We start from the raw sequence: 12,046 nt of genomic DNA, 5'->3' as shown, positions 1-12,046 counted from the left end.
TTGCGCACATGTACCATAAAACCTAAAGTATAATAATAATAATAATAATAATAATAATAATAAAAGAAAAAAAAAATAAAAATAAAAATATCAATATGTATGTGCAAATAGAGGCAAAACAGACTTTTATTTTTGTGGGTGGTGGGAGTCATTTGCATGTCCACAGGAGTAAATTTGCATGTCTAGAGACAAGAATTATTTTGCATTACCCTTGGCTATTTGCAATGTACAGAGTAGTAAAATAACTCAAAGACAACGGGTGGCACAGAGCTTTATAGAATCAGAATCCAATACCAGTAGGGGTGTGATAGAAACAACAAGCAGTTTTCTCCAGAAGCACACAATTTTGCCCTCCACATCCTTTATGCTATGAATTACAGTAATTACTTGGTACCCTTTAATTTTTTGTTTTACTGGTGACCCTATGCAGGCCTCCAATTTTGGGGGGAAATATTACTTATGAATATGGTTCAAAAGTATATAATCAGGCCAGGTGTGGTGGCTCACACCTGAAATCCCAGCACTTTGGGAGGCTGAAGCGAGAGGATCTCTTGAACCCAAGAGTTTGAGACTAGTCTGGGCAACACGGTGGGGCCTTGTCCCTACAAATAATAAAAAAGAATTAGTTGCATGTGGTGGTGCATGCCTATAGTCCCAGCTACCCTGGAGTCTGAGGCGAGAGGGTCACTTGAGCCCAGGAGGTTGAGGCTGCAGTGAGCTATGATGGTGCCACTGCACTCCGCACTCCAGCGTGGGTGACTGAGTGAGACTCCATATCTTAAGAAAAAGGAAAATAATCTCTGGAGGCATAGGGAATAGGGGATAGAAGAATTACTTTTATATTAATAGTGTGAATGAAAAAACAAATCTGGACTAAGAAAAAACTTCTTTGAAATAATTATTGCAAGGGTTGAGGAGGACTGTTCACCTATTACTTTAATTGGGAAAGGTGAATTATTGCAATAGCAAGAATGCTCTGACTATAGGTCTGCAAGTATCTGAAGAGTTAGGCAGAGAGGGTTTTTCTTTTATGGGCAAGAGGAAATGAGGCTAGAGAAAAACAGGAGAGGGGAAGTTGGATAAAGGGTAATATTATAGGACAGTAGTTCAGAGAATGGTTTACCCCAAGAGCAGGCTGTTTTCAGAAGAGGCCCTAAAGGAGGGGTGTTCTGTTGGCATATGTTGAGGGTGAGCTAAAGTCCAAAGTCCTGGGGAGAAGAAGAACTGACCCAATGTTTGGTTCACAAGCATTTTGTTCCCATTGATTAGTGGGGACAAAAGGTTCACCTCATCAATTATCAATTGTGATGCAAAGAATGGAAACTTGGAGGGTCTGGGTCTGGTCTTGTCCTATGTAAACTGGGGGAACATTCATGAGTATTATCTAAGTCATATGGGTAAGGATAGTTCTTTGCAGTAATCCATTTTCCAGAACTCAAAGTGTGGGAGAAATTCTTTAACTGTTCCTGTTTCCAGGATCACAGGGCTTGGGTACAGTTCAACATCATCAACACAAACTCAAATACATTGTAGACTAGAATGCAAAGGCTGAGGGCTGCCCATCTTCACCTGCTTTCTCCTGAGAGCAGAGCCAGGGCCAGTGGCTTAGAGGACAGTGCTTCCCTTGGTCATGCCATCCCAGGCAGCAAGAGAGCTGGGGCAGTGAATTAGAGAAGACCTAGCCATGGCAAGAATGCATTGGTCACCTGCAAGAGCAGCTGGTGGCCACCTGAAAAGTCAAGTGACAGCCATCTCAGTATAGTCTATCCAAAGAAAGAGGAGGAGGAAAAAATGAGACACATAGATCAATCCATTTCTTTCTCCCAAGAGCGAGAAGTTCCCTCCATGATTACTTCTTGCCCATGATGGAGCTCTGGGACATTTCCTAAGGTATTCACGGAGAAGCCACTGTGTGGGAGACAAAACGAATGTATCATTGATCTGGCAAAACACACCTGGCCAAGTGCACCTGTGTGGAGCTATACAGTGTTAAAGCAAACTAAATATGGCCTCAGAAGGACTCTGTACTTTTATATTTGAGTCCTTGTGGATGAACTGTAACCTAGCTTAATAGGCAGATAAAATTGAAAATCTAACTTAGTAGTATGCACGTGTAACAATAGCTAAGTCTTGACCAATCCCAGTGGCCATACTTCAACCATTCATACACCACTGAGTGTTCAAACTGTGTTCAAATAAGGCATACGCCGAGCTGTAACCAATCCAGCCGTTCTGTACCTCACTTCAAATTAATTTCTGTACGTCATTTCCTTTTTTTGTTTGTTTCTAAATCTTCTTCCACCACGTAGCTACGCTGGAGTCTTTCTGAATCTGCTGTGATTCTGGGGGCTACCTGATTCACAAATTGTTCATAGCTCAATTAAACTCCTTTAAATTTAATTCTGCTGAAGTTTTTCTTTTATCAGTAGGAACTGGTTGCTGAAGCTGTGGATAGAGTGGGAAGCTGTCCTAAGAGAGAAGTTCTGGGAGGACATCTCATACCTTATCTTATGAAAAGATAATACATCTTTATAACTGGGCAACAACCCCAGGTTCCTGCTGGAGCTATTTCCTCACCTCTTCCAAGGACAGCCATTGCTCATAGTGCAGAAAAATTTGAGACTCACTTGGGAGTTTTCAGCTTTCTTAACTGTGCACAAGAACATTTAGGAGGCAACCGTATTAGTTTCCTTTTGATACTGTAACATATGACCACAAACATTGAGGCTTAAAACAATACACATTGATTATTTAGAGTTACTACACATCAGAAATCTTGTGGGGTCCTCTGAGCTCTCTTCTAGAGCTTGCAAGGCTGAAATCAAGGTGTCTATCAGGCTGCCTGCCTTACAGAAAATGCTGGGGGTAAATCTCCTTCCAAGCTTGTATTTGTCAACTTGGGCTGCTGTGTCAAAATACCATAGACTGAGTTTCTTACACAACTGACATTTATTTCTGACAGTTCTGGAGGCTGGGAAGTCCAAGGTCAAGTCAGTGGCAGATTCTGTTCTTGGTGAGTACTCTTTTCCTGGTTTGTGGATGGTGCCTTCTTTTTTTTTTTTGAGATGGAATCTGGAATCTCACTCTGTTGCCCAGGCTGGAGTGCAGTGTTGTGATCTCAGCTCACTGCAACCTCCACCTCCTGGGTTTTAAGCAATTATCTCTGCCTCAGCCTCCTGAGTAGCTGGAATTACAGGTGCTCGCCATCATGCCTGGCTAATTTCTGTAATTTTAGTAGAGATGGGGTTTCACCATGTTGGCCAGGCTGGTCTTGAACTCCTGACCTCAGCTGATCCATCTGCCTCGGCCTCCCAAAGTGCTGGGATTACAGGCATGAGCCACTGTGCCAGGTCAATAGTGCCTTCTTGGTGTGTTCTCACATGGCAGAAAGAGAGAGAGAGAGAGGGAACACATGAGAGAGTACTCTAGTGTTTCTTCCTCCTCCTATAAGCCACCTGCCTTATTGAAAAAGGGTCCCACCCTTATGACCTAATTTAACTGTAATTAAAAGACTTTTTCAAAGACCCAATCTCCAAATACAGTCTCATTGGGGAATTAGGACTTCAACATATATTAATTTGTGGAAGGCATAATAGATCCACAGCAAAGCTCATTCAGGTTGTTAGTCAAACTTAGTCCCTTGCAGTTGTATGGCTGCAGTGCCCGTTTCCTTGTCTGGCTGTCAACTGGAGGCTGATCTTTGCTCATAGAGGCTGCTTGCATTCCCACTCAGTGTTTCCATGGGAAGCCCCCTTCAACAATGGAATTTTGAGTCCTTCTCTCACATCAAATCTCACTGACTCCCTGTCTTAGTCCAGTGGGTTGCTGTCACAAAATTGCAATTTAGAAAGAACAGATATGTTTTTTTTCCTCACAAGTGTGGAGGCTGAGAAGTCCAAGATCAAGGCAGCAGTGGCTTTGATGTCTGGTGAGGTCTGCTCTCTGCTTCCAAGATGGTGCCTTCTCACTGCATCTTCACATGGTGGGGAAGAGGGCAATAAGGGATGAACGCTGTGTCCTCACATGGCAGAAGAGATGGACAGACAAAAAATAGGGACTGAAGTGCGGCGTTCAACCTCTTTTATAAGAACAATAATCCGTTCATAAGAGTGGAGCGTTCATGACTTAATTACTTCCCAAAAGGTCCTACCTCTTAATGCTATCACTTTGGGTTTTAAGTTCCAACATATAAATTTATTTTTTATTTTTATAGATTTAGGGAGTACATGTGCAGTTTTGTTATGTGAATATATTGCGTGGGATGAACTGTGTGCCTTTAGTGTAACCATCACCGGAATACTGAACATTGTACCCGGTAAGTAATTTCTCATCCCTCACCTTCCTCCCACCCCTTGAGACTCCGGTGTCTGTTATTTCATTCTCTATGTCTATGTGTACTCATTGTTTTGCTACCACTTATAAGTGAAAACAAATGGTATTTGACTTTCTGTTTCTGAGTTATTTCCCAACATGTGAATTTTGAAGAGGAGCATGCATTCAAATAATAACATCCTTCCTTCTCATATATCTTTTTGACTTCCTTTCCCACTTTTAAGGGCTCTTGTGATTGGTCTGGGCTTATCTGGATATTCCAGGATGATTTCCCTTTCTTAAGGTCATTAATTTTAATCACGTCTGCGTAGTCCCTTTCTCATATAAAGTGACATTTTTAGAGGTCTCAGGGGTTAAGACATGGACATTCTTGGAAAGGGGGCATTCTGTCTACCACAGTTTGCCAAGACATGTTCAAGACTTTAGGAAACATTTTAAGAATGAGTTTTAAAAGGCCTCTAGAAACGTGGAAGAAAACCCGTAAAGTAATAAGATCTGTTTCCTGCCCCCCAACATCTGGATGCCTTAAATCATGAAAGAATTTCATTTTTCAGACTAGTCCCTTTAGGTGAAAATTTCTCAACCTTTACACTATTGAAATTTCAAGCTGGATAACCTTTGTTCTGATCACTGTCCTGTATACTGTAAGATTTTTAGCAGCACCTGGTCTCTACATAACAAATACCCAATCCCACCACACCCAATTTTAACAATTGAGAATTTCTAGATACTGCCAAATAGCCCCCAAGAGGCAAAATTTTCCCCTCACTGTCCCCATTAAAAATCAATGCAGAGGGAAATTTGAGTCATTCTAGTTCATCCAATTATATTGCCACTGGTTGATTCATTTGTAGAAATCCGCCTTTGGATATTAATTCATAAATCACGGAAAAAATATCACCCATGATGCTATCTAAGTTCTTCTTGCATTTAAATTCAGAATAGTATTCATCTTGGGCTTTCTTTTACTTCCAAAATTTGTGCATAAATGATTTTGCTTGCTCCAAGAAAAAATGTAGAACATGAAGAAAATAAATTTGCAGCCAATGAGGTTATTTGTACTTTGTGGCAGGCTTTAAAAATAATCCCAAGCATAGACTTGAAAACGTAGCTTGACCATTTACAGTGTGCTTAAGTGCTTCGAACAATGATTTTTTTCTTGATGGAGATAATGCACATCTGTGTGTTTACGTTCTGTGTCATTGACTACAAATAAATTACTTTAACTTTAGAGTCACACGGTATTTAGAATGGAAATAGCATAGTGTTGGATTTATCACAAGTCAACCACAAACAGTGAGGTGTCCAATTAGCTGGGGATACAGTGGCCAAAAAAATGTTTAAGAATATGCATTTTCAACATAGAGCACACTCTCCTGAGTTATATGATTTTAGACTTTGATTTTTTTCTGAATTATTTTATAACTCTGTAGATTGTATTTAACAGATAGTAATGCCAGAATAATTCTTAGAGATTTGCAGATTCTTTTCTGTCCCACATTGGTTGAATTATGTGGCATGATTGACTTTTTCCCCATTCCATCTAGAGAAACCAGTTAAGACTCCATTTGTATATCCATTTCAGCCTTCCTGATCTGTATATTTGTGATTTTTCAAAAAGCTTTTCCTTGGAACCAATCAATCTGCTTAGTTCCCTCAATCAACGAGTTATGTAAAGTTGCTTTAAAAAATAAGGTTATTAAAATATGTCCATTTTGATATCTTATTATGGCTGTGATGACTTTACTCTCCTGTGAGTTTAACAATTTCAAGCACAATGCATTATTAGTCATGGAAAAAGACATAGCATAAGTACTTATTAAAGAAAAATTTAGTATTTTCCAAGAGATGGCCTCAGAGCTGTGAGCTGCATAGAATAATCTAGAGGGAGCTTTCCTTTTTTCTAGGCACTATCCCTCTGGTGCTCACATACGTCCTCATAAAGTTGCCCAACGTCAAGGAAGAATCTTCTAGAGGGTGGAGTGCAGTGTTACATTTTTCTTCTCCCCTTTCTCTTTATTTTGAACTTTCTTTTCTTCTTTGAACTGCTTTTCTCTTGGATTGCTTTGAATTAATTTTCCCCTTTCAAGCTTATCTCCACCATGGCTGATGTTTTGAGATAAGCTTCCTGTCTTCTTCCGGAAGAAATACATGTCTCCTCTCTCAGTTTATCAGATGGCAATATGGATGGATTCTAGCCAGGCTTGTGACTGGCAAGACATTTTGGACCATGTACCAGGCCATGTTGGGGTGACCAGAGCATTCTGTGGATCCCAAAAAACAGAAGATGAGTTGGTAATACATTTAGTTTGGATGTGAGTGCCCACAGTCACTTCTTTGTAATGCTAAATTTTCCTAGCTTTCCTGGCCTATAATGGTTGGCTTCCAGAAATACACGTATTGCCTTTGGTCAGAAATACACCTGCTGCCTCATTCACCTGACATTGTGAGAAAGGACAAGTATATGAATGTATCCTCAGTGCCCAGCGGTGGAAGCAGGTGGGTAAAGGAGGAGAAATATCCTTTCAAATATGTAAAGACAGAGCTATTCAATAGGTCTCCCCTCTTCCAATTTCAGACTTATAATATTATAGGGGAATATTCAATTCTCACCAATGTCTGATAAAATAGAAGTTTTATTCTGTCAGAAATATACTACATCATACAATACATTAAAGGATAAATACGTAATTCAATTTGGTGAATCACTGTGTTTGTTGGGCAAAAACCCACTGGAGTAGGACTACAAATGGCCAATGCATTTGTAACAGCTCATGCATATGAGAACTACTCGATCGCAGTTTCCATGTTTGGTCCCATCTTGAAAATCTACATGATGTTATCTGTAATGAGCTGCGACGGTGAAAGACTTTTTTCAAATTATAATTAATGAAAATATGCAATCAAACCCTCTCACCCTAAAATAAAGAGTGCATATAGCTATGTGAACACCAGAGATCTCCCTAGTACATGTGCTGTTTCTCTCTTTCTATTAGAAGTAGAGGTCAAGCCCATCACTGTGGCACATGGGTAGCAGGGTGACAATGTTGAACATTACCTGAGCCCTAAGCTCCCAGAACACAGCAAGAGTTAATAATTTCCCCTCACAGTTTTTTTTCTTTTTTTCTTTTTCAACTTTTATTTAAGATTCAGAGGGTACATGTGCAGGTTTGTTATCTGGGTATACTGCGTGATGCTGAGGTTTGGAGTACAAATGATCCCATCACCCAGGTACTGAGCATAGTACCCAAAAGTTAATTTTTCAACCCTTGCTCATCTCCTTGTCTTCCTCTCTTAGTAGTCCCCAGTGTCTACTGATGCCATCTTTATGTCTATGAGTACCCAGTGTTCAGCTCCCACTTGTAAGTGAGAACATGTGGTATTTAGTTTTCTGTTCCTGTATTAATTTGATTAGGATAATGGCCTCCAGCTGCATCCATGTTGCTGCAAAAGACATTTCATTCTATTTTTATGGCTGCATAGTATTCCACGGTGTATATGTACTACATTTTCTGTATCCAATTCACTGTTGATGGGCACCTAGATTGATTCCATGACTTTGCTATTGCCCCTACATTTTTGAATTCCAGGAAAGGGTTAACTGAGTATCCCCAGATAAGGCCCACCTCCATCCATCCTTAAGACTAGCAGATGATAAGGATGATTGCCCCCACACTTTTGAATTCCGGGAAAGGGTTAAATGAGTATCCCCAGATAAGGCCCACGTCCTTCTATCCTTAAGACCAGCAGATGATAAGGATGATTCTCTGTCGACTTCCCTCTACAAAACCCCAGGCTCCAATCCTGTCCTTTGTGTTGTTCCTCATTAATGAACATTCTCCCTGTTGCAATGACCTGAATGAAATCAGCTCTTTAATTGTACATTGCATATTTCTTTTCTTCTGCAAAGGCAATTAGAAATTCTAATGCTGGCTGTATGCTGACAAAACGTACAGAGAGTCTGTATGTGGGAAAACTTGGAGGTAGCATAGGAGAAGGTAAATAAGTTTACAAACTTGGGGACCTTAGGAGAGAAATTAGGCCTTAGGAGAGTGCCATTAGCGTGCCATTAGCATGTCATTTCTTACATTCAAATATATTCATATCACCACCACTGTGCTCATATTTCTTATGAGCTCTTTATTGCCCAGAGGAGGAAATTGAGATTCCATAAATTACTACCAATCCAGAGAAATTTCTACACAAATCCTAGGGCTCTGTCAGATACTGACACTTGGTAAGAGATTCCTGCCTGTTTTGGCTTTTCTGCTCTTGTATGCAAGCTTCCCTCTGCTTAAAACCTTTTTCCCAATCCTTTGTTGGGCTGTGGTTTACTAGCCCCTCAAGACTTAGTCCAAAGCTGCTTTCTCTGGGCCTGATCCTTTAACTCTGTCTCCAATACTGTATCTGTGTCTTTCCTTGTTCATTTCCCCACTGGGTGGATGTGGATAAAAGGACACTATTTGCACATAGTCTCTATGATAAGGTTAGACTATGACAGAGGTCACCAATAAATGCAAAGTCTTGATTGCTAAGTAAAGGTAATTCGAATCCCACCAAATTTAAAAAGTTTTGGAATAGGCAGAAGTGGGGAGCCAGAATAAGTGAAGGAGTCCAGAATATGCATAAATATGATTTTCAGATGAGCGACTCAATTCTCATAAATCTCCTTTCTTGGAGCAACCAGGGAAGATGAACTCTTATCACTAGAGACAAGAAGTTGGCATAACACCAGACATTGTCACAAAACTGTTGTATCTATAAGGGCCCACTTGTCTTTCCTAAAAGTCATTATTTTTAAAAAGTGTGACCCCGTCTCTACCAAAAAAATTTTAAAAATTAAAAATCAGCTCTGTATGGTGGTGCCCACCTGTGGTCCCAGCTAGTCGGGAGGCTAAGGCAGGAAGGTTGCTGGAGCCCAGGAGGTCAAGGCTACAGTGAGCTATAATTGTGCCACTGCTCTCCAGCCTGGGCAACAGAGCAAGACCCTGTCTCAAAACCTTATCCCCTTCCCCTTCCATTACTGAGATAGTATATAGGCCCCAAATTCTCTTTCCTTGAGTCATGTTTTTCTGTTAATTCCCACATACAAGTAAATAATGATCTGCTTTTTCTCTTGCAAATCTGTATTTTGTCAGTTTAGTTGACATATTCTCAATTTTCGGACTTAAGCGGGGACAGGAAAAGGTTTTCCTCCTCAACGTGAGCCACAGAGAAGACAACGACTTGTTTTCTTTCTGCATAGCTACATGAAAATGAAGGTTTTAATGCTGATGTGTATTGAAAACAATTGATAAATGTCTTCTAAAAGAAATGATGAGGCTAGATGCAGTGGCACACATCTGTAATCCCAGCAGTCTGGGAGGCTGAGGTGGGAGGATGGCTTGGGCCCAGGAGTTTGAGATCAGACTGGGCAACATGGCAAAGCCTATCTCTACAAAAACTAAAGAAATCAGCCAGGTGTAGCAGCTACTCCAGACGCTGAGGTGGGAGGGTCGTTTGAGTCCTGGAGGCCAAGGCTGTAATGAGCTGAGATTGTACCACTGCATTCCAACCTGGGTGACAGAGAGAGATGCCATCCCCCCCACACACACACAGAAGGAAAGAAAAGAAAAGAAAAGAATGATAACTGCCAAAATCTATATATACATATACATTTACACACACATGTAAAGGCAAAACATGAGATTCTCTTAAGTAGACCATAACACTTTCTGGAATTCACAATATTTATTTTTCTTTTAATTTTTAACATCTTTATTGAGATATAATTTACATGCCATAATGCTCACCCGTTTAAAGTGTGCAATTCAATATATTCCTATTTATTTCTTATTGTAGTAAAAAACATATAACATAAAATTTACCATCTTAACCACTTTTAAATGTACAGTTTAGTGGCATTAAATATATTAAATATATTCACATTGCTGTACAACAGATCTCTGAAACTTTTTCACATTGTGCACAACTAAAACTCTATCCTCATTGAATATCTTCCCATTTACCCCTCCCCCAGCCCCTGATAACTACCATTCTCCTTCCTTCCTCCCCTCCCCTCCCCTCTGCTCCCCTCCTCTCCCCTCTTCCTTCCTTCCTTCTTTCTTCTTTCTTTCTCTTTCCTTCTTTCTTTCTTTTCTTTTTCTTCCTTCCTTCCTTCCTTCCTTCCTTCCTTTCTTTCTTTCTTTCTTTCTTTCTCTTTCTTTCTTTCTTTCTTTCTTTCTTTCTTTCTTTCTTTCTTTCTTCTTTCTTTCTTTCTTTCTTTCTTTCTTTCTTTCTTTCTTTCTTTCTTTCTTTCTTTCTTTCTTTCTTTCTTCTCTCTCTCTCTCTCTCTCTCTCTCTCTCCTTCTTTCTTTCTTTCTTCTTTCTTCCAAGTGGGAGTCTTCCTCTGTCACCCAGGCTGGAGTGCAGTGGCGCAATCTTGGCTCACTGCAACCTCTGCCTCCTGGATTCAAGCAATTATTGTACCTCAGCCTCCCGAGTAGCTGGGATTACAGGCAGGCACCACCATGCCCAGCTAATTTTTGTATTTTTAGTAGAGATGGGGTTTCACCATGTTGGCCAGGCTGATCTTGAACTCCTGACCTCAAGTGATCTGCTCACCTTGGCCTCCCAAAAAGTTGGGATTACAGGCGTGAGCCACGGCGCCCAGCCTAATGGCTGGTTTTAAATGACTATCACAGGACCAGAGTTCCTCCTCAGGTATTTTATAATAAACAACATCACACAGGGCCCGACATACCATTTTTCAAGTAAAATAATAGAATCACAAATAGCCCCCCAAAACCTGATTAGGTGAAAACATTGTAGAGATGAAAAATATTTGGAAATGAAGACACGGAAGCTACTGTAAATACAGAATTTGCACTGCTTCCAGGGACTCCATCTCCTCAAACTGTAATTGTCTCTCAGATTTCTGTTTACAAAGCTCTGGGGAAATAAATGTGGAGAAAGTACTCCTCTCCCTGGATTGTTATCTTATCTTTATCTAAATGTATCTAAGTGTCAGCAATTTCATTCCCCGAAGCTGACTTCAACTATGTTGCCCATTTTCTTTGAAAAAAACATTTAAAAAGATTCAGCCATCTTTGTGTGGGGATATATATCCAAAAGAACTGAAAGCAGGATCTCAAAGAGATATTTGCGCACCCGTGTTCGTTGCAGAACTATTCACAATAGCGAAGAAGTAGAAGCAACCCTAATGTTCAATGACAGATGAATGGATAAATGAAACACAGCCTATCTATACAATGGAATAGTATTCAGCCTTAAAGAGAAAGGAAATTCTATCACATGCTACAACTTGAACGCCCATGGGAGGGGTTGGCCATTTCTAGGAGCTGTTAGGAATATCAGTTGTGCAGAATCTTGCTGCCTTCAGCTCAGCAAAACACGCAGAGCTTCTCCCCTTTTGGTGGTTTCCTCCTAGCCAGGCCCTGATATTGTGGCTGGATTGGGCCAGTGCTCCTGTCTGTCACTATGCTATAAAAATCTGATCTCTGTGGTCTGGCAGAAAGCTTCTAAAACCCTTGGCATTTCCTGAGTGATAGAGGAGTGTCTTTTGTTATTCATAAGGACCCCCTTTCCAGCACACCTGAGTTTATGCCAATGAGTGGTGAGGGGACCCCTAGATAGCCTCAGAGTGAAGACCAGTCACCAGCAAGGGCAAACCTGTGATTAGAGAACGGGAACTTTCAGCTCCATCCCCTGACCA

The 12,046-nt window shown here is 40.6% G+C and overlaps 1 long non-coding RNA gene across 3 annotated transcripts in view; it reads left to right on the top strand.

Annotated features, from left to right (window-relative positions):
- Nucleotides 1-12,046, top strand: part of LOC129052881 (uncharacterized) — a 61,097-nt gene that overhangs the window by 35,088 nt on the left and 13,963 nt on the right. For all 3 annotated transcript variants that reach the window (XR_008518007.1, XR_010138986.1, XR_010138985.1), the window contains 3 exons: nucleotides 2,963-3,013; nucleotides 4,214-4,315; nucleotides 6,692-6,831. This is a non-coding gene — a long non-coding RNA (uncharacterized LOC129052881). The remainder of the gene's footprint in view (nucleotides 1-2,962; nucleotides 3,014-4,213; nucleotides 4,316-6,691; nucleotides 6,832-12,046) is intronic.

This window comes from Pongo abelii, chromosome X (assembly GCF_028885655.2).
Source record: "Pongo abelii isolate AG06213 chromosome X, NHGRI_mPonAbe1-v2.0_pri, whole genome shotgun sequence".
In the NCBI taxonomy this organism is placed as follows: domain Eukaryota; kingdom Metazoa; phylum Chordata; class Mammalia; order Primates; family Hominidae; genus Pongo; species Pongo abelii.
This window is presented reverse-complemented; position numbering and strand designations above follow the sequence as displayed.